Here is a 22,369-nt window from a genome sequence, read left to right as displayed (position 1 = left end):
TTAAATTGAGGCTGTCATGCATCTTGGTACAGCATTGCAACTCCAGGATATTGGGTTTGATTCCCGTGACCACCCATATGTAAAATATTTATTCACTCAGGACTCTAACTCGCTTTGGATAAAAGTGTCTGCTTAATTGTATATATTATATTATATTTCACTAATTTCTAAGATGGCTCAACCTCTTTCCCTCTTGGGTGCATAGTTAATATTGGACCTGACCTAAACTGTGTTTCAGGATGACACATTCTAAAATGCAGTCATGCAGAGCAAAAAAACGTTGGTAGAGCCTTTTAAAATCTGATTAGAAAAAGTGCAAAACTCAGTATTTTTTAAAATACTTATTCTTAGTTTTCTTTTTCCAAGTTTCTGATTTCCCCCATTTTTTTCTGGTTTAGGCCATTTCTTCACACTTTTTTAATAGAAAAACAACTAAATGTGATTTTCTTTGTTCAAGACAATGCTTTAAAAAATCAGGGGATGACTTTGGAGGTCTGGGATACATTTAAGAAACTTATTTTTTTGAGTGTAGTTACCCTTTAATTCAGTGAGCATGCCCTGGACTGAAGTTTGGTTAGCAGGTTTTCTGTAATGCAGTAAGCGCACGTGATGTGATTCGGCCGCCAATGGAATGGGTGGAGTAAAAAGCCAGCAACACTGTATTATTCAAAGCCCCATGAAATGACACCATATACATTCTACAGACCCTACTGAGTATTCCCTACAATACTTTCTTGCTCTAAGCCAAAATGTAATCCATATACATTGACTCACATTGGGGCCATTTATTTGACACTGGAACATGATTTAAAACCCACATTTTATGCAAATGTCACTTAAATATGAACAAATATGAATCACTGTTAATGTTTAGAAAATTTATTTTTAATATATCATGAATGGTTATTGTTGACACTTTTCAACTATTAAGTGGGGCACTTTTATTTTGAAGAAAGAAAAAAAAACTGTGACCCCGAAGTACTTTTTTAGTTTTGCTGACAAGATGCTGATCATGTGATGAGTTTGAAAACCAAATGCCCACTTGTGCTGCCACTGGACAGCAAAAAACAAGTAAGTTAACCATTATTTATTGTAATTTAAATTAGTTTGTAGTAGTTAGATTACAAACTGTAGCTACCTCAATCGTTATTTCAAGTAATTTCACAGCAATTGCTAGCTAGACAACCTTTTGCTAGCTAGCAGGCTCAGCAAAATGCAAATCCTCCTAGATACAGCCATATCTCATAGTCACATCATGAGATTTATAAACGTAAGAGGAATATAATTATCCGAATTGAATGGAGTTTCCCATCTTCCCATTTAGAGTTTCTGGCGCAGCACAGAAATACCCTTATCTAGATGGTGGGACAAAGACATTTCCTAACAGACCTGCTAACTTTCTTTGTTGTTACCTTTAAGGTTGGAACCAACATGCAGTACCTCCAGCAGGAAGAGAGGCAAGAACCATTTGTCCTCCAGCTCAGGGACAAGCTATACTGTTCACAGCCCTGTATAATGTTCAATGTAATTGCATTGGTGGACTTTTTGACACTTAATGTATATGTATTGTTTTAAAAAAGTACAAATAAAGGAAGAAAAAAAACATGTCTTTAATCTTTATTTGTTTTAGCTGTTAGTGATAATTCACTAAGTGGTTTTTTGTGTGTTTACATCATTAAGCCTTTATGTATGTGTTATGAATGACCAAAGGGGTCTGACTTTATAGTAAGTACAGTGTCATATGATACAAGGCATTTATGTATGTGTTATATATGACCAAAGGGGAATGACTTTAAATGAAGTACAGCGTCATGCGATATAGCGTCTTTATGGATGTGTTATGAATATTCGAAGGTGTCTCACTTGAAACTAAGTACTACAGGACACTACATAAAGTGTCAATAAATAGGTTATTAACATTCTGCTGATTCATAAAGGTTCTCTCATGATCCACATGTTATTGTGTTTATTGGTGTTTAAATGGGTTGATGGACCTGCAAAGCCTGCACTTGTGTGTGTGTGTGTGTGTGTGTGTGTGTGTGTGTGTGTGTGTGTGTGTGTGTGTGTGTGTGTGTGTGTGTGTGTGTGTGTGTGCGCGCGCGTGCGTGCGTGCGTGCGTGTGTGTGTCAGAGTCCAGTTGATTTGGAGTAGTCCAACCTGAGACTACCACACCAGGTATTCCACTTCTGTTCCCATGCTGGAGACCAGGGCTTGATTATCACTTGTTACAATGGTGCCAACATGTTGTGGCTGATCTTTCAGCGGGGGAGTCGGTGAATGTTTCAAAGACTTAACTGGGCCCAGCACCACGTGGTATGGCTCGTTTTTGTTGTGTGCATGTTTGTGTACTGAGGAACATGCAACTTGGTTACAGAAGAAAGATACTTTCAATTTCTTTAGGTTGGGGGCTTTCATCAAGGTAAATGTTTCTTGGTGTAATGTCGTCACCAGGGGTGTGGATGAGGTATCTGGCATGACCACCATTTGCCTCATGCAGCGCAAAACATCTCCTTCGCATAGAGTTGATCAGGCTGTTGATTGTGGCTTGTGGAATGTTGTCCCACTCCTCTTCAATGGCTGTGTGAAGTTGCTGGATATTTGTGGGAACTGGAACACGCTGTCGAACACGTCAATCCAGAGCATCCAAAACATTCTCAATGGTGAGTATGCAGGCCATGGAAGTACTGGGACAGCTTCCTGGAATTGTGTACAGATCCTTGCGACATGGGGCCGTGCATTATCACGCTGAAACATGAAGTGATGGCGGCGGACGAATCGGCCGACAATGGGCCTCAGGATCTCATCACGGTATCTCTGTGCGTTCAAATTGCCATCGATAAAATACAATTGTCCATAGCGTATGCCTGCCCATACCATAACCCCACCGCCACTATGGAGCACTCTGTTCACAAAATTCACATCAGCAAAACGCTCACACACACAACGCCATACACTTGGTCTGCGGCGGTGAGGCCGGTTGGACGTACTGCCAAATTCTTTAAAACGACGTTGGAGGCGGCTTATGGTAGAGAAATGAGCATTCAATTCTCTGGCAACAGCTCTGGTGGACATTCCTGCAGTCAGCATGCCAATTACACACTCCCTCAAAATCTGTGGCATTGTGTTGTGTGACAAAACTGCACATTTTAGAGTGGCCTTTTATTGTCTCCAGCACAAGGTACACCTGTGTAATGATCATGCTGTTTAATCAGCTTCTTGATATGCCACACCTGTCAGGTGGATGGATTATCTTGGTAAAGGAGAAATGCTAATAGTGATGTAAACAAATTTGTGCACAAAATGTTAGAGAAATAAGCTTTTTGTGCATATGGAACATGTCTGGGATCTTTTATTTCAGCTCACTTACATGTTGCTTTATATTTTTGTTCAGTGTGTAATCATTAGGAACGTGGTTCCTCGCTCTGTAGCTACAATTGACAGGTGAACTGCGGTTGAGAAATTAAAAGTTCTAAAACGCTATATCCACCAATTCTTCACATTTGTGTTTTTTCATCAGTAATGATTGCTTATGGGTACCTTCATGTCTCTTTCTAAGAGACTCGTTCCCATTATATACAAAAAAATCATAATTAAAATCAAAGTCAATTGCTTTCTTTTATCCATTTAACATAAGAACAATGGATAAGAGAGATTTTAATTTCATGTCTTCCACACTCAATCCATGCAAACTTTTCTTTCTGAATTATCTCTCTCAGCCCTGCTTCAGGGTTCAATGGGGAACAGTGCAATATTGTTGGTGGGCTCCTTTTTTAATTACAATAGAGATTCTATTGATGTTTCCAACCACATGTCCTAAATAATTTATCAAGCAGAAGACTGCTAACAAAGCATTTCTACGAAACCCATCTGGTTTCAGGGCTAAGAACCATACGTTATCTGAAGTGAATATTGTAAATGGTGCTCTGCGGAGAGCCCACGTACAAATCATCCAAATGAGCTACTTGTCAGGGAGGCTGGAGGTAGTAAAGATATATATCCACTTTCATTCGACTCTGTCGCTAGAATTAAACTGTACATGCTAAATCTGCACGTCAAGGTTATTTATAAAATGGAAGGGAGTGAGGGACACAGGAAACGTTTCATAAACTTTCAAATAGTGGTGATTTCAAAAGCCGATAGCCTACACACAGCTGATAGGCTACAGACAGACGATAGCCTACACACAGCCGATAGGCTACAGACAGACGATAGGCTACAGACAGACGATAGCATACACACAGCCGATAGGCTACACACAGCTGATAGGCTACAGACAGGCGATAGCCTACAGACAGACGGTAGCCTACAGACAGACGGTAGCCTACAGACAGCCGATAGGCTACAGACAGCCGATAGCCTACAGACAGACGATAGCCTACAGACAGACGGTAGCCTACAGACAGCCGATAGCCTACACACAGCCGATAGGCTACAGACAGACGATAGCCTACAGACAGACGATAGGCTACACACAGCCGATAGCCTACAGACAGCCGATAGCCTACAGACAGACGATAGGCTACACACAGCCGATAGGCTACAGACAGACGGTAGCCTACACACAGCCGATAGGCTACAGACAGCCGATAGGCTACAGACAGACGATAGCCTACACACAGCCGATAGGCTACACACAGCTGATAGCCTACACACAGCCGATAGGCTACAGACAGGCGATAGCCTACAGACAGACGGTAGCCTACAGACAGACGGTAGCCTACAGACAGCCGATAGGTTACAGACAGCCGATAGCCTACAGACAGACGATAGCCTACAGACAGACGGTAGCCTACAGACAGCCGATAGGCTACAGACAGCCGATAGCCTACAGACAGACGATAGCCTACACACAGCCGATAGCCTACAGACAGACGGTAGCCTACAGACAGACGATAGCCTACAGACAGCCGATAAGCTACAGACAGCCGATAAGCTACAGACAGACGATAGCCTACAGACAGACGGTAGCCTACAGACAGACGATAGCCTACAGACAGACAATAGCCTACAGACAGACAATAGGCAGCAGACAGACAATAGCCTACAGACAGATGATAGCCTACAGACAGCCGATAGCCTACAGACAGACAATAGGCTGCAGACAGACAATAGCCTACAGACAGATGATAGCCTACAGACAGACGATAGCCTACAGACAGACGATAGCCTACAGACAGACAATAGGCTACACACAGCCGATAGGGAACAGACAGATTCAACAGCCGATAGCCTACAGACAGACAATAGGCTACACACAGCCGATAGCCTACAGACAGCCGATAGCCTACAGACAGACAATAGGCTGCAGACAGACGATAGCCTACAGAAAGACAATAGGCTACACACAGCCGATAGGCAACAGACAGATTCAACAGACGATAGCCTACAGACAGACAATAGGCTACACACAGCCGATAGCCTACAGACAGCCGATAGCCTACAGACAGACAATAGGCTGCAGACAGACGATAGCCTACAGACAGACAATAGGCTACACACAGCCAATAGGCAACAGACAGATTCAACAGCCGATAGCCTACAGACAACTGATAGGATCTCAGATTTTATAAAAGCATTCCACGATACACCATCATTTACTTTTATTCACATGTAGAGTTATTCAAATGAAAGAGTATTTTTGTCTGTTACTTCTTCCTGTGAAGTATTGCTACCAAACTGTAACTGCATGGAGAGTGCAACCACTTAACAGTGTGAAGGAAACCAGAAGTTTTTCCATTGTACTTATCAGGTGCTGAGTTAAAAGCAGTACTGTCAGGTTGCAGTAAGTTTGCAGCCATGTTCATTTCCCCTCCTCGCTATCTCTATATCTCTCTCTCTCTACCAGGGGTTCAGTTAAAAGTAGGTTCTGCGCTGCTTCCGCCCTCCCCCTCAACCCCTTTCAGCCAAAATAACCTCACTCAACTCCACTCGTGCTCTTCCCCTTTCTCCTTCCTGTCAAGGTGCACAGAGCCCCCCCACCTCCCTACTCCTCCTCCACCCCCCCATCCCCCTTTCTTATTTTTTAAGTATTTTTTATCATAAACCTGTCGTTCTTGTTTTTTGAAGTCCTCAGCAGGAGGGCATGACTTTAGTGTTGGATTGTGTTGTTGTCCTTACTAGAGCCATGACCTTCACCTAGCGAAGACCTGTTGTTGGGTTTACTAGAGACATGACCTTGACCTAACGAATACCTGTTGTTAGCCTAACTAGAAACATAACCTTGACCTAGCGAATACCTGTTGTTGTCCTTACTAGAGACATGACCTTGACCTAGCGAATACCTGTTGTTGTCCTTACTAGAAACACACAATACTGCAGTGTCACTTACCAGTTGCCCAAGGTGGTTCGTTGTGTTCATTTTGTAAAATAGTTGAACTAAGCTCATGAGGCATTTATTTATAGGCATTTATATTCTTTAGGAATCAATTAGGATTAAGCTTATGTCCAAAAAATATATGTACCAATCCTAGATTTCCCCTGAAAGAAATCACAGAGGATGACAGAGACCTACAATAACAGAAACAACAGTCAAAATAACTTTGAACTTTGAAAGCTGTGAAAATACTGTACTTACTTTACTTAATGTATAGGACTTAATGGGGTTGAACACAATTTATTCACAGTATGTCTTAAAGAACGGCAAATGAAAGAGGCATCATAAGGAATTTGGAATAAGTCACAGTTATGAATGGGGGAGAACAGAAACTGCAACACAGAAGTCTTGAAGGAGAAGTTAAATATTTTATAACTTATAGTTAGATGGTTCTTCCCCCTTGAAAGTAGCTAGCTGTGGCTAATGTTTATAGTGGCTGTTTAAAGAAAAAACAAACCATGGATTACAGATTCTCCTGGACAATAGACTAATTTCAGGTTGAGGAAACATTTAACATAAAGTTGTAAAATAGTGAACATCCCCTTTAAAGCCTGTAGAACAGCACACTGTATTGACCACTAGCTAGTCGGATTGGCCAACAACCCTTATCTAATGGAAGCAGAGACTGTACTGTTGTAGCCATGGGATCTACTTTTATGGGCCTCCACAGCATGTGCCTTCATCCCAAATGCTACCCTATTCACTACCAGTGGTGAAAAAAGTACTCAATTGTCAAACTTGAGTAAAAGTAAAGATACCTTAAAAGAAAATGACTCAAGTAAAAGTGAAAGTCATCCAGTAAAATACTAATCACTCCTCTTTCGTCCCAGCTGCCAAACTAACCCTGATTCAGATGACCTTCCTACACATGCTAGATTACGGAGACATAATTTATAGATCAGCAGGTAAGGGTGCTCTCGAGCGACTAGATGTTCTTTGCCCTTTGGCCATCAGATTTGCCACTAATGCTCCTTATAGGACACACCACTGCACCCTATACTCCACTGTAAACTGGTCATCTCTGTATACCTGTCGCAAGACCCACTGGTTGATGCTTATTTATAAAACCCTCTTAGGCCTCACTCCCCTCTATCTGAGATATCTACTGCAGCCCTCATCCTCCACATAAAACACCCGTTCTGGTAGTCACATTCTGTTAAAGGTCCCCAAAGCACACACATCCCTGGGTCGCTCCTCTTTTCAGTTCACTGCAGCTAGCGATTGGAACGAGCTGCAACAAACACTCAAACCGGACAGTTTTATCTCAATCTTTTCATTGAAAGACTCAATCATGGACACTCTTACTGACAGTTGTGGCTGCTTTGCGTGATGTATTGTTGTCTCTACCTTCTTGACCTTTGTGCTCCTGTCTGTGCCCAATAATGTTTGTACCATGTTTTGTGCTGCTACCATGTTGTGCTGCTACCATGTTGTTGTCATGTTGTGTTGCTACCATGTTGTTGTTATGTTGTGTTGCTACCATGCTGTGTTGTCATGTGTTGCTGCCTTGCTATGTTGTCTTAGGTTTCTCTTTATGTAGTGTTGTGTTGTCTCTCTTGTCGTGATGTGTGTTTTGTCCTGTATTTATATGTTATTTATTTTATTTATTTATTTTTAATCCCAGGCCCCGTCCCCGCAGGAGGTCTTTTGCCTTTTGGTAGGCCGTCATTGTAAATAACAATTTGTTCTTAACTGACTTGCCTAGTTCAATAAAGGTTAAATTAATTAATTAATTAAATAAATACAAATAAAATTGAGTAAAAGTCTAAAAGTATTTGGTTTTAATTGTACTTAACAAAAGTACAAGTATAAATAATTTAAAATGTCTTATATTAAGCAAACCAGACAACACAATGTTCTTGTTTTTTTAATTTACGGATAGCCAAGGGCACAGCTTAAGACTCAGACAAAATTCTCAAACCAAGCATTTGTGTTTAGTGAGTCCGCCAGATCAGAGGCAGTAGGGATGACCAGGGATGTTCTCTTGATAAGTGTGTGAATTAAACAATTGTCCTGCCCTGCTAAGCATTCAACATGTAACCAGTACTTTTGAGTGTCAGGGAAAATGTAAGGAGTAAAAAGTATTTTTACTTAAGTACTTTACACCACTGTTCACTACTTAGTGCACTACTTTTGACCAGGGCCCATATAGGGAATAGGGTGCCATTTGGGACTTAGAATGGGCCTCTGCCTCAACACAGTAAACAATGCAGCCCAGTGTGCAACATACATGGCCATAGTTTCTCTGTTCTAGGTATGTTACCATAGCCACTGTCTGGTGGTGTTGTTGTTGTCCTCGTAGCTTTTCCAACTCTGACATGATATATGGTAAAGGACTCAATGTCTCCAACTGGGATGACAGGTTATTTTTTCTCTCCTTCTTTCTTTTCCTGGTTGATTTGGAGAGCTTGCATATTCAATTATGTAGAGAGTGAGAGATGGAGTGTGCTCCGACTGCCATATTTTGGTGTGCCATATTAATATTGCATGAGCACTATTCTATACAGGATATCTGAGAGACCGCCTATTAGAGCTATCCCAGGAAGAATACGATACGTAGTGTGTGTGTTTGTGTGTGAGACAGAGAGTGTGTGTTTGTATGTGTGTGCGCGTCTGTATGTGCGTGTGTGAGCGTGTGTGTGTACGCATGCTCGTGTGTGTGTGTGTGTGCGTGTGTGTGTGTGTGTGTGTGTGTGTGTGTGTGTGTGTGTGTGTGTGTGTATGGTGATTCAATGGAGGTGGAGGTTATAATGAATGTTTTTCAGATTTAATTTGGTGTCAATAATAAGAGTGAGTCATTTGTTCAATATTGTAGTGTTTGTTTATCTCAATGTATTTTAGATTGCACATCCAATTTGTTTCCAATTGCAGCATGAGTGATACTCTGTGGTAATTGTGCTAAGAATGGAAATTGTAAACTAAACAAACTACTAAACACGCAAACCGTTACTATCTGTAAATAAGTGAACAGAGGGACGTTTTTTTTCTCTCTCCATGCGAATCGGTAGAACCAAAACAATCTTGTTATAGATCATAAAATAATTACGCTGTAACCATAACAATGACGGGATGACAGAATTTTGCACAACATCATTATATTTGCCGGTCGACTTCAATGGTATATATACAGTAGTTGTCAACACTACAGGTCTCATTGCATTGGTTAAGACAATTCCTCAGAGTTTTCTTGGGGTTTGACAAAAATGGGGAGGTTTTAGTGGCTGTTATGGGGATAATACTGAACTGGCTTCTGTAGCTTAGCATTGCGTCACACCAGACCTGGGTTCAAATACTATGTGCAATCATTTGATATACTTTATCTGTGCTTGCTTCTCTTAATGGAACAGTAAAATAATCCCAAAACTTCAAACCCCACCCATCTAGCACTCCAGACAGGCTAGAGCAAAGGCTCACAGTAATTTAAAGATTTCGAATAGTAATTGAACCCAGGCCTGTATCACACAGAATGCACCACAGTGCTTTAAAGAGATCCCAACGCCACAGTAAGACACATTAAACTAGCTAGTGGAAGCTAGCGGAAGCTAGCAGAAGAGCCATACCAGTGTTCCCAGTCAATTCCCCCTAGTAGAGCCAGCCAGACATCTGAACACCAACACAGTAGGCTACAGAGAGGCTGGTGTTCTAGGCTGGCTGCCTAACAAGCCCTTCAATGACCTTACATCACCAGCTGGATTTTTAAAGAAGTCTAAGCGTGACTCTCTTCAGTAATATCATCGCTCACGTCTCAAAGACTCTGGATAAAGGCCCACTTTCCTTTGCTGAAATGTAACAAATGTGTGAGAAAAACCCCCACATCACAGCCAAAACCATGCATCCAAGAGAGAGGGAGATGGAGAAGGATAGAGAGAGAGAGAGAGAGAGAGAGAGAGAGAGAGAGAGAGAGAGAGAGAGAGAGAGATTGGGGGGATATGGAGAGATAGATAGAGAGAGAGAGAGAGAGAGAGAGAGAGAGATTGGGGGAGGGGGGATATGGAGAGATAGAGAGAGAGAGATTGGGGGAGGGGGGATATGGAGAGATAGAGAGAGAGAGAGATTGGGGGAGGGGGATATGGAGAGATAGAGAGAGAGAGAGATTGGGGGAGGGGGGATATGGAGAGATAGAGAGAAGTGGAGAGATGATAGAAAGAGAGAGAGGGGGAGAGATGGATAGAAATAGAGAGGAGAGCCAGGATAGGCAGAGATGGATGGATGCATATAAAGAGAGAGACAGAGAAGGAGAGATTAGAGAGGATAGAGGGAGAGATAGAAAGAGAGAGAGAGATGAGAGACCCAACACCTCCCCCTCTGCCAGATGTATTAATGTAGTCGGCTTTCTCTTAAATTCAAACGGCAAGAAAAGGAGAGACAGAGCGAAAAGGAAAAGCAGCAAGCCCTAGCTTTAGAAAGAAAGAGAAAATACCTGCCATCTATCTATTAGTGATCTGTAAATATTACATGAGCTCCACATTCGCTCACTTGTTTGGTATTATTTCCACAGGATGGGTGTATTATTTTAGAAACTGTGCCTTGTTTATCGCGATATATGACCTAGTTCCAGGCAGCCAACTCTCTCTCTCTCCGTATCTCTGTCAGTCTCCCCCTTCTCTCTCTCTCCCTCTCTCTCTCTCCCCTCCCTCTCCCTCTCCCTTTCTCTCTCTCTCTCTCTCTCTCTCACTCTCTCTCTCACTCTTTCTCTCTCACTCTTTCTCTCTCTCTCACTCTTTCTCTCTCTCTCTCTCTCTCTCTTTCTCTCTCTCTCTCACTATCACTATCAGTGAGATCTCAAATGGCTGTCCCTGCTGAACAATTGCAACACAAAAGAAACCCAAATGGAGATGTTTGTAGAAAACAACATGTGTGTAATTAAGGCTTAACGAGCCCTTGTCAGGGTGGAATGTGCAATTAGATTGATAATAGAACATTGCGCCTGAATGCCAGGCCGTGATGGCTGCTGGATGAGAAGTAAGCAGCACTGCTGCTGCAGTGACAGTAGAATTATGGGGCCTATTGACAAGAGAGGGAAGAGAGTACAGTACTGTTGGACACATTTCTATGTAAATGTAGGGGTGTTGGCTAGGCAAGAGTGCTATGTATGTGTGGAGAAAGGTAGTGCAGAACAGTGTTGTACAGCATAAGGCTTGAAATGAGTGTACAGTGCTTTGGAAAACTGGTGCAGCTGTAGAGAGGGTGGGAGAGTTCAGTTGTAGACCGTAAAAACCTACTGTGCATTTTGATGAAACAGTAGGTTTTTGAAGAATTTATTTTCATTATTTTGTTTGTGATATTTGTTGGTGTTTTCCAATGATTTATATATACACTTGATGGTGGCAGAGGGCACTGTTTTGAAGCCACGGCACCTCCATCTGGCCACTCCCCCAACATTGTAAAAAATATTTTGGAAGCTGTAGAAAATTATTTATTTATGTCTACATTTGTTTTTGTCACATTAATTATATTACAGACACATTAATGCATGTGTGAGCTAAACATTCATAAAATGTATTCAAAAATATCTAAAAACATTTTGCTTAAAGTGTAATTTTTTTAAAGTTCTAGTTACTGTTACTGTCCCCAATACAACAACAAAATGACTGTGATACTTGTCATTTTATCCTTGAAACATTTATTTGAAATACTGTAGAATTCCATTTATTGCTTGGAGGACTGCTCCTTCTGGCGAGTGCCAATATGGCCGACCGGTGGCTCAAAGCCTCTCACTGGCCAATACATAGCATCAGCAATCCAGGCTTTATATACATCATTGGTGTTTTCATGTACCGTCATTTGCATTTTGTGCATTAACATTCCACACATCATAATTATTTTTCAAGGTTGAATATTAGACATGTAACATAATTATTTATAAAAAGCATCAAAGCCACTCAAGCAAAAGAACAGGTATCTCTGTAACTTTTCCTCTTTTTTTATCTTTTATTTTCTCTCAATGACCTCATGACATTTTTCCACTTGAGTTTTCGGAAATTGAGCTTTGCCTTGTAGGCGGATCAGAACAACGAACAAAATACTGTTTTGCTATTTCTGAATTGCTTGACTACTCCCTTGAAGGGAGAGAGAGCCTTTGTTGCCTTCCTTTGGGACTTCCCTCGAAAGGGTCGTAATGTGCCTTGCATTATATAATGCAAGCTGATTTAATATATTTAATGGAATCCACAGACTTGGCTTGTGTTCCAAATGGCACCATATTCCCTTTAATGCACTACGTTTGACCAGGGACTATATAGGACATAGGGTGCCATTGGGACGAAACCTTTATATCAAGAGACCAGTCTTACACAGTTCTGTCATGATGACCCCAACTGCTTAAATAAATGAAACACTCAATATACCTGAAAAAGTGGATTGCTATGCACTTGATTTAAGTACAAGTGAGACTAAGTTTGAGACAAATTTTGACTGCCTGACCACGCAGGCAGTCAAGTTGATTCTCATTTGCGCTATTTGTGCATATTACATTTTTATGGTAATCCTGTTTCAAAATGTATTTTCAATTCCACCTGGTTCATTATTCTGTGTTATGGATAGTAGGGGGTTTCAAGGTTGATGATGTGTTAGCTTTGTTTTCATTGTTTCCAAGGCGAGCACAATGGCGTGATTGTGCTCGGCCATCTGTAACTCGACACCTACCTAGGGCATTGGTCAGAAGTGAGATGTGCATGCATTTTGCTTGGCGAGCCATGGGTTTCAACCCCAGCCCCAAGTGTAATCCAGTAGATCACCAAACCCTGTCAATCACACCCGTTCACATGGATCACATGTAGTCCAGTTCAAGGTTTTTTGAAAAATCCTAATTTTCCACATAAAGGGGATTATTTTTTATTCTTTCTTGTATTTTTTTAAATATCGCTCTCATTATGAGCCAGACTAGGTGTCATTATGAGCCAGTCGAGGTGTCTTTATGAGCCAGTCGAGGTGTCTTTATGAGCCGAGCCAGTTGAGGTGTCTTTATGAGCCCAGCCAGTCGAAGCGTCATTATGAGCCAGTCGAGGTGTCTTTATGAGCCGAGCCAGTCGAGGTGTGAGTATGAGCCCGTCGAGGTGTCATTATGAGCCAGTCGAGGTGTCATTATGAGCCGAGCCAGTCGAAGCGTCATTATGAGCCAGTTGAAGCGTCATTATGAGCCAGTCGAGGTGTCATTATGAGCCAGTCGAGGTGTCATTATGAGCCAGTCGAGGTGTCATTATGAGCCGAGCCAGTCGAAGCGTCATTATGAGCCAGTCGAGGTGTCTTTATGAGCCGAGCCAGTCGAGGTGTCATTATGAGCCGAGCCAGTCGAAGCGTCATTATGAGCCAGTCGAGGTGTCATTATGAGCCGAGCCAGTCGAGGTGTCATTATGAGCCGAGCCAGTCGAAGCGTCATTATGAGCCAGTCAAGGTGTCATTATGAGCCAGTCGAGGTGTCATTATGAGCCAGTCGAGGTGTCATTATGAGCCGAGCCAGTCGAAGCGTCATTATGAGCCAGTCGAGGTGTCTTTATGAGCCGAGCCAGTCGAAGCGTCATTATGAGCCAGTCGAGGTGAAAATTATGAGCCAGTCGAGGTGTCATTATGAGCCAGTCGAGGTGTCATTATGAGCCGAGCCAGTTGAGGTGTCATTATGAGCCAGTTGAGGTGTCATTATGAGCCGAGCCAGTCGAAGCGTCATTATGAGCCGAGCCAGTCGAAGCGTCATTATGAGCCAGTCGAGGTGTCTTTATGAGCCAGTCGAGGCGTCATTATGAGCCAGTCGAGGTGTCTTTATGAGCCGAGCCAGTCGAGGTGTCATTATGAGCCGAGCCAGTCGAAGCGTCATTATGAGCCGAGCCAGTCGAAGCGTCATTATGAGCCAGTTGAGGTGTCTTTATGAGCCAGTCGAGGTGTCATTATGAGCCGAGCCAGTCGAGGTGTCATTATGAGCCGAGCCAGTCGAGGTGTCATTATGAGCCGAGCCAGTCGAAGCGTCATTATGAGCCAGTCGAGGTGTCTTTATGAGCCGAGCCAGTCAAAGCGTCATTTGAGGATTGACCGGCCTTTTGAAAACCCTCCATGTGACTGACAAGACAGTAAAAAATAGCAATAAACCTAGATGAATATTACATCACTGATTGGAGCAATTAAGCTCATTATTCAAGAGAGTATGAGCGTCTCCCGGGGATCCATTCGACCACATGGTTAAACACAGTCCTTATGCAGCTATTTCTCCCGTTTCTCAGTGCTTTACAAGCGCCTGCACGATTTGTGTTTGTCTCTCTCATTTTAATGTTTTTCATCGGAGGGTTTTCAGCTGGTCCAATTAATTTCTTTTTCAGTCGATAAAGAAACAATTATGTTCCTCCTCCGGAGAGTTTGATGTAATGAAGACCATACTTCATCTGTATAGAGTTATGGCCTGGATAAATGGGGTGGAGTAGATCTGGGTTCAAATACTATTTGAAATCTTTCAAGCACTCTTAGTGATTACTTTAGCCTGCCTGGAGTGCCAGATGGGCAGGGTTGCACTGTTGTGACTGTTCTATTGGTTTCATTGCACCAGGCAAGCTAATCAAGCCCAGATACATTTTTTCAAATATACTGAACAAAAATCGCTGACCTGAAATAAAAGATCCCAGAAAAGTTCCATAAGTACTAAAAGCTTATTTTTCTCAAATTCTGTGCACAAATTTGCTTAAATCCTTGTTAGTGAGCATTTCTCCTTTGCCAAAATAATCCATCCACCTGACAGGTGTGGCATATCAAGAAGCTGATTAAACAGCATGATCATTACACAGGTGCACTTTGTGCTGGGGACAATAAAAGGCCACTCTAAAATGTGCAGGTTTGTCACACAACACAATGCCACAGATATCTCAAGTTTTGAGGGAGCAGTTGGCATTCTGACTGCAGAAATGTCCACCAGAGCTGAATTTTTTCTGTACCATAAGCCCCCTCTAATGTCGTTTTAGAGAATTTGGCCGTATTACATTTACATTTAAGTCATTTAGCAGACGCTCTTATCCAGAGCGACTTACAAATTGGTGCATTCACCTATAATATCCAGTAGAACAACCACTTTACAATAGTGCATCTAAATCTTTTAAAGGGGGGGGTTAGAAGGATTACTTTATCCTATCCCAGGTATTCCTTAAAGAGGTGGGGTTTCAGGTGTCTCTGGAAGGTGGTGATTGACTCCGCTGTCCTGGCATCGTGAGGGAGCTTGTTCCACCATTGGGGTGCCAGAGCAGCGAACAGTTTTGACTGGGCTGAGCGGGAACTGTGCTTCCTCAGAGGTAGGGAGGCGAGCAGGCCAGAGGTGGATGAACGCAGTGCCCTTGTTTGGGTGTAGGGCCTGATCAGAGCCTGAAGGTACGGAGGTGCCGTTCCCCTCACAGCTCCGTAGGCAAGCACCATGGTCTTGTAGCGGATGCGAGCTTCAACTGGAAGCCAGTGGAGAGAGCGGAGGAGCGGGGTGACGTGAGAGAACTTGGGAAGGTTGAACACCAGACGGGCTGCGGCGTTCTGGATGAGTTGTAGGGGTTTGATGGCACAGGCAGGGAGCCCAGCCAACAGCGAGTTGCAGTAATCCAGACGGGAGATGACAAGTGCCTGGATTAGGACCTGCGCCGCTTCCTGTGTGAGGCAGGGTCGTACTCTGCGAATGTTGTAGAGCATGAACCTACAGGATCGGGTCACCGCCTTGATGTTAGTGGAGAACGACAGGGTGTTGTCCAGGATCACGCCAAGGTTCTTAGCACTCTGGGAGGAGGACACAAGGGAGTTGTCAACCGTGATGGCGAGATCATGGAACGGGCAGTCCTTCCCCGGGAGGAAGAGCAGCTCCGTCTTGCCGAGGTTCAGCTTGAGGTGGTGATCCGTCATCCACATTGATATGTCTGCCAGACATGCAGAGTATGTCCAACCGGCCTCACAACCGCAGACCATGTGTAACCACGCCAGCCCAGGACCTCCACATCTGGCTTCTTCACCTGCGGGATTGTCTGAGACCAGACACCCGTAGAGCTGATGAAACTATGGGTTTGCACAACCAAAGAATTTCTTCACAAACTGTCAGAAACCGTCTCATTGAAGCGCATCTGTGTGCTCGTCGTCCTCACCAGGGTATTGACCTGACTGCAGTTTGGCATCGTAACCGACTTCAGTGGGCAAATGCTCACCTTCAATGGCCACTGGGGAAGTGTGCTCTTCATGGATAAATCACGGTTTCAACTGGCGTCATGTGGGCGAGCGATTTGCTGATGTCAACGTTGTGAACAGAGGGCCCCATGTTGGCGGTGGGGTTATGGTTTGGGCAGGTAGGCATCAGCTACGGACAACAAACACAACTGCATTTAATCGATGGAAATTTGAATGCATAGAGATACCGTGACGAGATCCTGAGGTCCATTGTCATTCATTCATTGTCATTCATCCACCACCATCATCCCATGTTTCAACATGATAATGCATGGCCCCATGTCACAAGGATCTGTACACAATTCCTGGAAGCTGTATATGTCCCAGTTCTTCCATGGCCTGCATACTCACCAGACACGTCACCCATTGAGCATGTTTGGGATGTTCTGGTTCGATGTGTACGACAGTGTAGTCCAGTTCCCACCAATATCCAGCAACTCCACACAGCCATTGAAGAGGAGTGGGACAACATTCCACAGGACACAATCAACAGCCTGATCAACTCTATGCAAATGAGATGTCTCTCGCTGCATGAGGCAAATGGTGGTCATGCCAGATACTGACTGGTTTTCTGATCCACGCCCATACTTTTCTTTTAAGGTATCTGTTACCAACAGATGCATATCTGTATCCCCAGTCATGTGGAATCCAAAGATTATGGCCTGGTGAATTTATTACAATTGACTGATTTCCCTATATGAACTGCAACTCAGTAAAATCTTTGAAATTGTTGCATGTTGCGTTTACATTTTAGTTCACTGTATTATTTGAACCCAGATCTGAGGTGGAATGGGTATGGCAGTTGATGTTTGAACATGAACATGGACGGTCATATTTATGATCTTTATTGGGCTTTGTCTTTGTTGAAGAGGACAGGCGTTGTTGCATTGGACAAATGTTTCACACAGAGACACACCCAGATGTGTGGCTACACATATACAGTACACATATATGCACACACACTAACACCTATAGAAGGGCAAACAGAACATACATTAGAACAAACATACAGCACTCCCACACATGAACACACACAGTAGAGCAAACACACTGTAGAAGGAACACACACAAACACAGTCAACCAATCCATATCTGCTCAGACAACCATCCTCTCAGACCTTCAGTGGTGTCTGCCAGCCTCTGAATTCTCTAATGACCAGTGTCCTGACACAGGTATTTTGACTGCTGCCTGTTTCCATTTGCACTTAGACTGACAGGCGATCAGTCACGTATGTGTGGAAAATCATGGAGTCACATTTTAGTCCCACGAAAGAGAGAGGAGAGGAGAGGAGAGGAGAGGAGAGGAGAGGAGAGGAGAGGCTGGGCTCTCCTTTTTTCTTCGTTGCCAGTGTGTCTAAATTTAAAACGTACGTGGCTACATGTATGAACTGTTTGATTGTGTGTATAGTGTGTACATCACAGGGTAGACAGCCATCTTGTAAGCCAGGCCATTTCCAAATGGCTGCTGTATGTATGCCATGTTGAAGTACTACTATAGATTGGAATGCTCATTTGTGGCTGGGAGCTGTGTGATAGGCTGCGTTCAACTGTTGTTCCATGACCTCAATGCTGTAGTGCGCACTTCCTACATCTAACTGAAAGTGGCTTGGGTTTACGCAAACAGCTGCCTATTTATAGCCTCTCTCTTTATGTGCTTTTTAGCTCAGCAAACTGGAGGGGTTGGTGTCCAATGTGTATCAGTTGTTTGAACAATGAGCTCTATCTCTCCCCACCACCATTCTGGGTTTTATCCAAGCTTTATCTGTCTCATTCTCACCCCCTCTTTCTCTCTACCTCTCTCTCTCTCTCCCTCTCTCCTTCCATCTCTCCCTTTCTTCCTATCTCTCTCTTATCTCTCTATCTCTCTCTATATTTATTTATATCTCTCTCTATCTCTCTCTCTCTGTCTCGCTCTTCCTCCCTGTTTTTACTTTTGCAAATGTAACCAATGTAACCATCAACTGTGCTGTGCCTAAGGATGGCCCTTAGCCATGGTATATTGTCCATACTGTATACCACACCACCTCGTGCCTTATTGCTTAATTTTGCTGTAAACATTACGCTATTCCATAACACGTGAAACACGTGAAAGCATCCAGGTATAATGACTTATGATGTGGTTATTGAGCATGTGTGCCTCCTTTATGATGTCTGATGTTTGTGGTTATTTGTTTTATACTAATAGTCCTGCCTTTACTGATATAAATATTATATTAATATGATATATATATAGTTATATATATATACAGTTGAAGTCAGAAGTTTACATATACTTATGTTGGAGTCATTAAAACTCGTTTTTCAACCACTCCACAAATTTCTTGTTAACAAACTATAGTTTTGGCAAGTCGGTTAGGACATCTACTTTGTGCATGAAACAAGTCATTTTTCCAACAATTGTTTACAAACAGATTGTTTCACTTATAATTCACTGTATCACAATTCCAGTGAGTCAGAAGTTTACATAAACTAAGTTGACGGTGCCTTTAAACAGCTTGGAAAATTCCAGAAAATGATGTCATGGCTTTAGAAGCTTCTGATAGGCTAATTGACATAATTTGAGTCAATTGGAGGTGTACCTGTGGATGTATTTCAAGGCCTACATTCAAACTCAGTGCCTCTTTGCTTGACATTGTGGGAAAAGCGAAAGAAATCAGCCAAGACCTCCACAAGTTCTAAAAAAAATTGTGGACCTCCACAAGTGTGGTTCATCCTTGAGAGCAATTTCCAAACGCCTGAAGGTACCACATTCATCTGTACAAACCATAGTACGCAAGTATAAACACCATGGGACCACGCAGCCATCATACCGCTCAGGATGGAGATGCATTCTGTCTTCTAGAGATGAATGTACTTTGATGCGAAAATTGCAAATCAATCCCAGACCAACAGCAAAGGACCTTGTGAAAATGCTAGAGGAAACAGGTACAAAAGTATCTATATCCACAGTAAAACGAGTCCTATATCGACATAACCTGAAAGGTCGCACAGCAAGGAAGAAGCCACTGCTCCAAAACTGCCATAAAAAAAACCAGACTACAGTTTGCAACTGCACATGGGGACAAAGAAAGAGAAATTGAGAAATGTTCTCTGGTCTGATGAAACAAAAATAGAACTGTTTGGCCATAATGACCATCATTATGTTTGGAGGAAAAAGGGGGTCGCTTGCAAGCCGAAGAACACCATCCCAACCGTGAAGCACGAGGGTGGCAGCATCATGTTGTGGGGGTGCTTTGCTGCAGGAGGGACTGGTGCACTTCACAAAATAGATGGCATCATGAGTAGGAACATTATGTGGATATATTGAAGCAACATCTCAATACATTAGTCAGGAAGTTAAATCTTGGTTGCAAATGGGTCTTCCAAATAGACAATGACTCCAAGCATACTTCCAAAGTTGTGGCAAAATGGCTTAAGGACAACAAAGTCAAGGTATTGGAGTGGCCATCACAAAGCCCTGACCTCAATCCTATAGAAAATGTGTGGGCAGAACTGAAAAAGTGTGTGCGAGCAAGGAGGCCTACAAACCTGACTCAGTTACAGCAGCTCTGTCAGGAGGAATGGGCCAAAATTCACCCAACTTATTGTGGGAAGCTTGTGGAAGGCTACCCGAAACGTTTGACCCAAGTTAAACAATTTACAGGCAATGCTACCAAATACTAATTTAGTGTATGTAAACTTCTGACCCACTGGGAATATGATGAAAGAAATTAAAGCTGAAGTAAATCATTCTCTCTACTATTATTCTGACATTTCACATTCTTAAAATAAAGTGGTGATCCTAACTGACCAAAGACAGGAAAGTTTTACGAGAATTACATTTCAGGAATTGTCACATCCTGACCAGTATAGGGGTTATTTGTTATTGTAGTTTGGTCAGGACGTGGCAGGGGGTTGTTTGTTTTATGTGGTTCGGTGTTTGTTGGGATATGTGTTTATGTAAGAGGGGTGTTTGTTTTATGTGTTCCGGGGTTTTTGGGTATTGTTCTATGTTTTGTATTTCTATGGTTTTTCTATGTTGTGTATTTCTTTGTTGGCCTGGTATGGCTCTCAATCAGGAACAGCTGTACATCGTTGTTGCTGATTGGGAGTCATACTTAGGTAGCCCTTTTTTCACCTGTTGTTTTTGCATAGCTGTGTGTTTAGCATGCAAGACTGTTTGTCGTTTGTTTGTATTCTTGTTTTGTTATTAAGTGTTTCAATAAAAGTAAATATGAGCACTCAACCCGCTGCGCCTTGGTCTACTCCATACGACGACCGTTACAGGAATTGTGAAAAACTGAGTTTAAATGTATTTGGCTAAGGTGTATGTAAACTTCCGACTTCAACTGTATATACACAGTATGATACATATAGTATCTCCAGTTGCTCTGAGAAGATCCGTGTCATGTGTGAAAACACCAATAACCTCTCACTGCCACCATTCTGCTCCATTCATTTCCTGATTGAGAACTCAGAAGTGCTCATGGCCTGTTCTTCTTCCTTCCCGATGGAAGGGAAGAAATGGATTTCATTTTCCTTGTTGTATGCAACCATCATACAATGACTGTGGCCCACAAACGAATGGTTCCATCAAGGAGAAATCCTGATGCTGAAAGCACCAAGTCTATCTAACGGATGAATATGAGAGTGATGAGAAGTAGTGTGACAAATAATATAATTATTGCTGTCATCTAGTCTCAAACAGTAACATTGGTGGGTTTGACGGTGGCGGTACTTAAGGTATGTAACATGGCAAATGGAACGACACTGGAATATGTGGACTGTAAAGCCCATTGCATATATTTCCCATGCCTACTGTCAGTATACCAGTTTAGGCTATATCAGTAAAGCCTACTGTCAGTATACCGGTTTAGGCTATATCAGTAAAGCCTACTGTCAGTATACCGGTTTAGGCTATATCAGTAAAGCCTACTGTCAGTATACCAGTTTAGGCTATATCAGTAAAGCCTACTGTCAGTATACCAGTTTAGGCTATATCAGTAAAGCCTACTGTCAGTATACCGGTTTAGGCTATATCAGTAAAGCCTACTGTCAGTATACCAGTTTAGGCTATATCAGTAAAGCCTACTGTCAGTATACCGGTTTAGGCTATATCAGTAAAGCCTACTGTATATCAGTAAGAATAATGTTTTGTATCTCTACACTTTGGTATCAGTTCTACAGGTTCAAAGGCTTAACTGTGGCTAATATCCTTATGGAAAGGCTTGTTGTTTTTCAGCATCAATACAGTATGTTCATTACAGTACACTACCCTACAGTTCTGATCCAACTCATGTCAATGTGAGGACCTTTCTGTACAGCCGTTGCGGCTCTGCAGGCCCTGTTGGCTGACTTCTCCTCGTATGTTTTGCATTCTCATAAACGCAGAGTGCCAACTAGTGGCAGACAGAACAGAGAGGCCTCTGGGAGGTGTGAGGCATGCCAAGCCACAGTCTCTGGCTGTGACCCGAGTGTTAATCACTGCAACAGCGAGAACAGACACCATCAGCCCCAGCCAACCCCCTAGCCAACCCCCTAGCCAACCCCCCAGCCAACCTCTCTCGCCCTCCCCAACCCAACCAACCAACCACACCCACCACCCACCATCCCCCTTTGCTCAGGGGCACGCTCCCATTCGCCCACCCCGGCCCTGGCCCCGGCCCCGGTCCGATGGAGGGTTGCCCTGCTTGTCTCACGGCTTCTCTCTGGCAGGCCTTTTTTTTCTCTGGTGGAGTGTGAAAGTGCTAATGGGCCGTTGTGACCTCTTGGCCTCCGTAGGGCCCTCTGGCTGGTGCTCTGTGTTTTGTTGTGCTTGCGCTGGTGTGATGAGCGCTCCGGCGTATCCCT

The 22,369-nt window shown here is 43.0% G+C and overlaps 1 pseudogene; it reads left to right on the top strand.

Moving 5' to 3' along the window:
* LOC115150115 (thymocyte selection-associated high mobility group box protein TOX-like) overlaps positions 1-22,369 on the top strand; it is a 163,543-nt pseudogene that overhangs the window by 60,396 nt on the left and 80,778 nt on the right.

This window comes from Salmo trutta, chromosome 16, assembly GCF_901001165.1.
Source record: "Salmo trutta chromosome 16, fSalTru1.1, whole genome shotgun sequence".
Classification (NCBI taxonomy): domain Eukaryota; kingdom Metazoa; phylum Chordata; class Actinopteri; order Salmoniformes; family Salmonidae; genus Salmo; species Salmo trutta.
The sequence above is the reverse complement of the archived record's forward strand: the minus strand, read 5'-3'. Positions and strand labels throughout refer to the sequence as shown.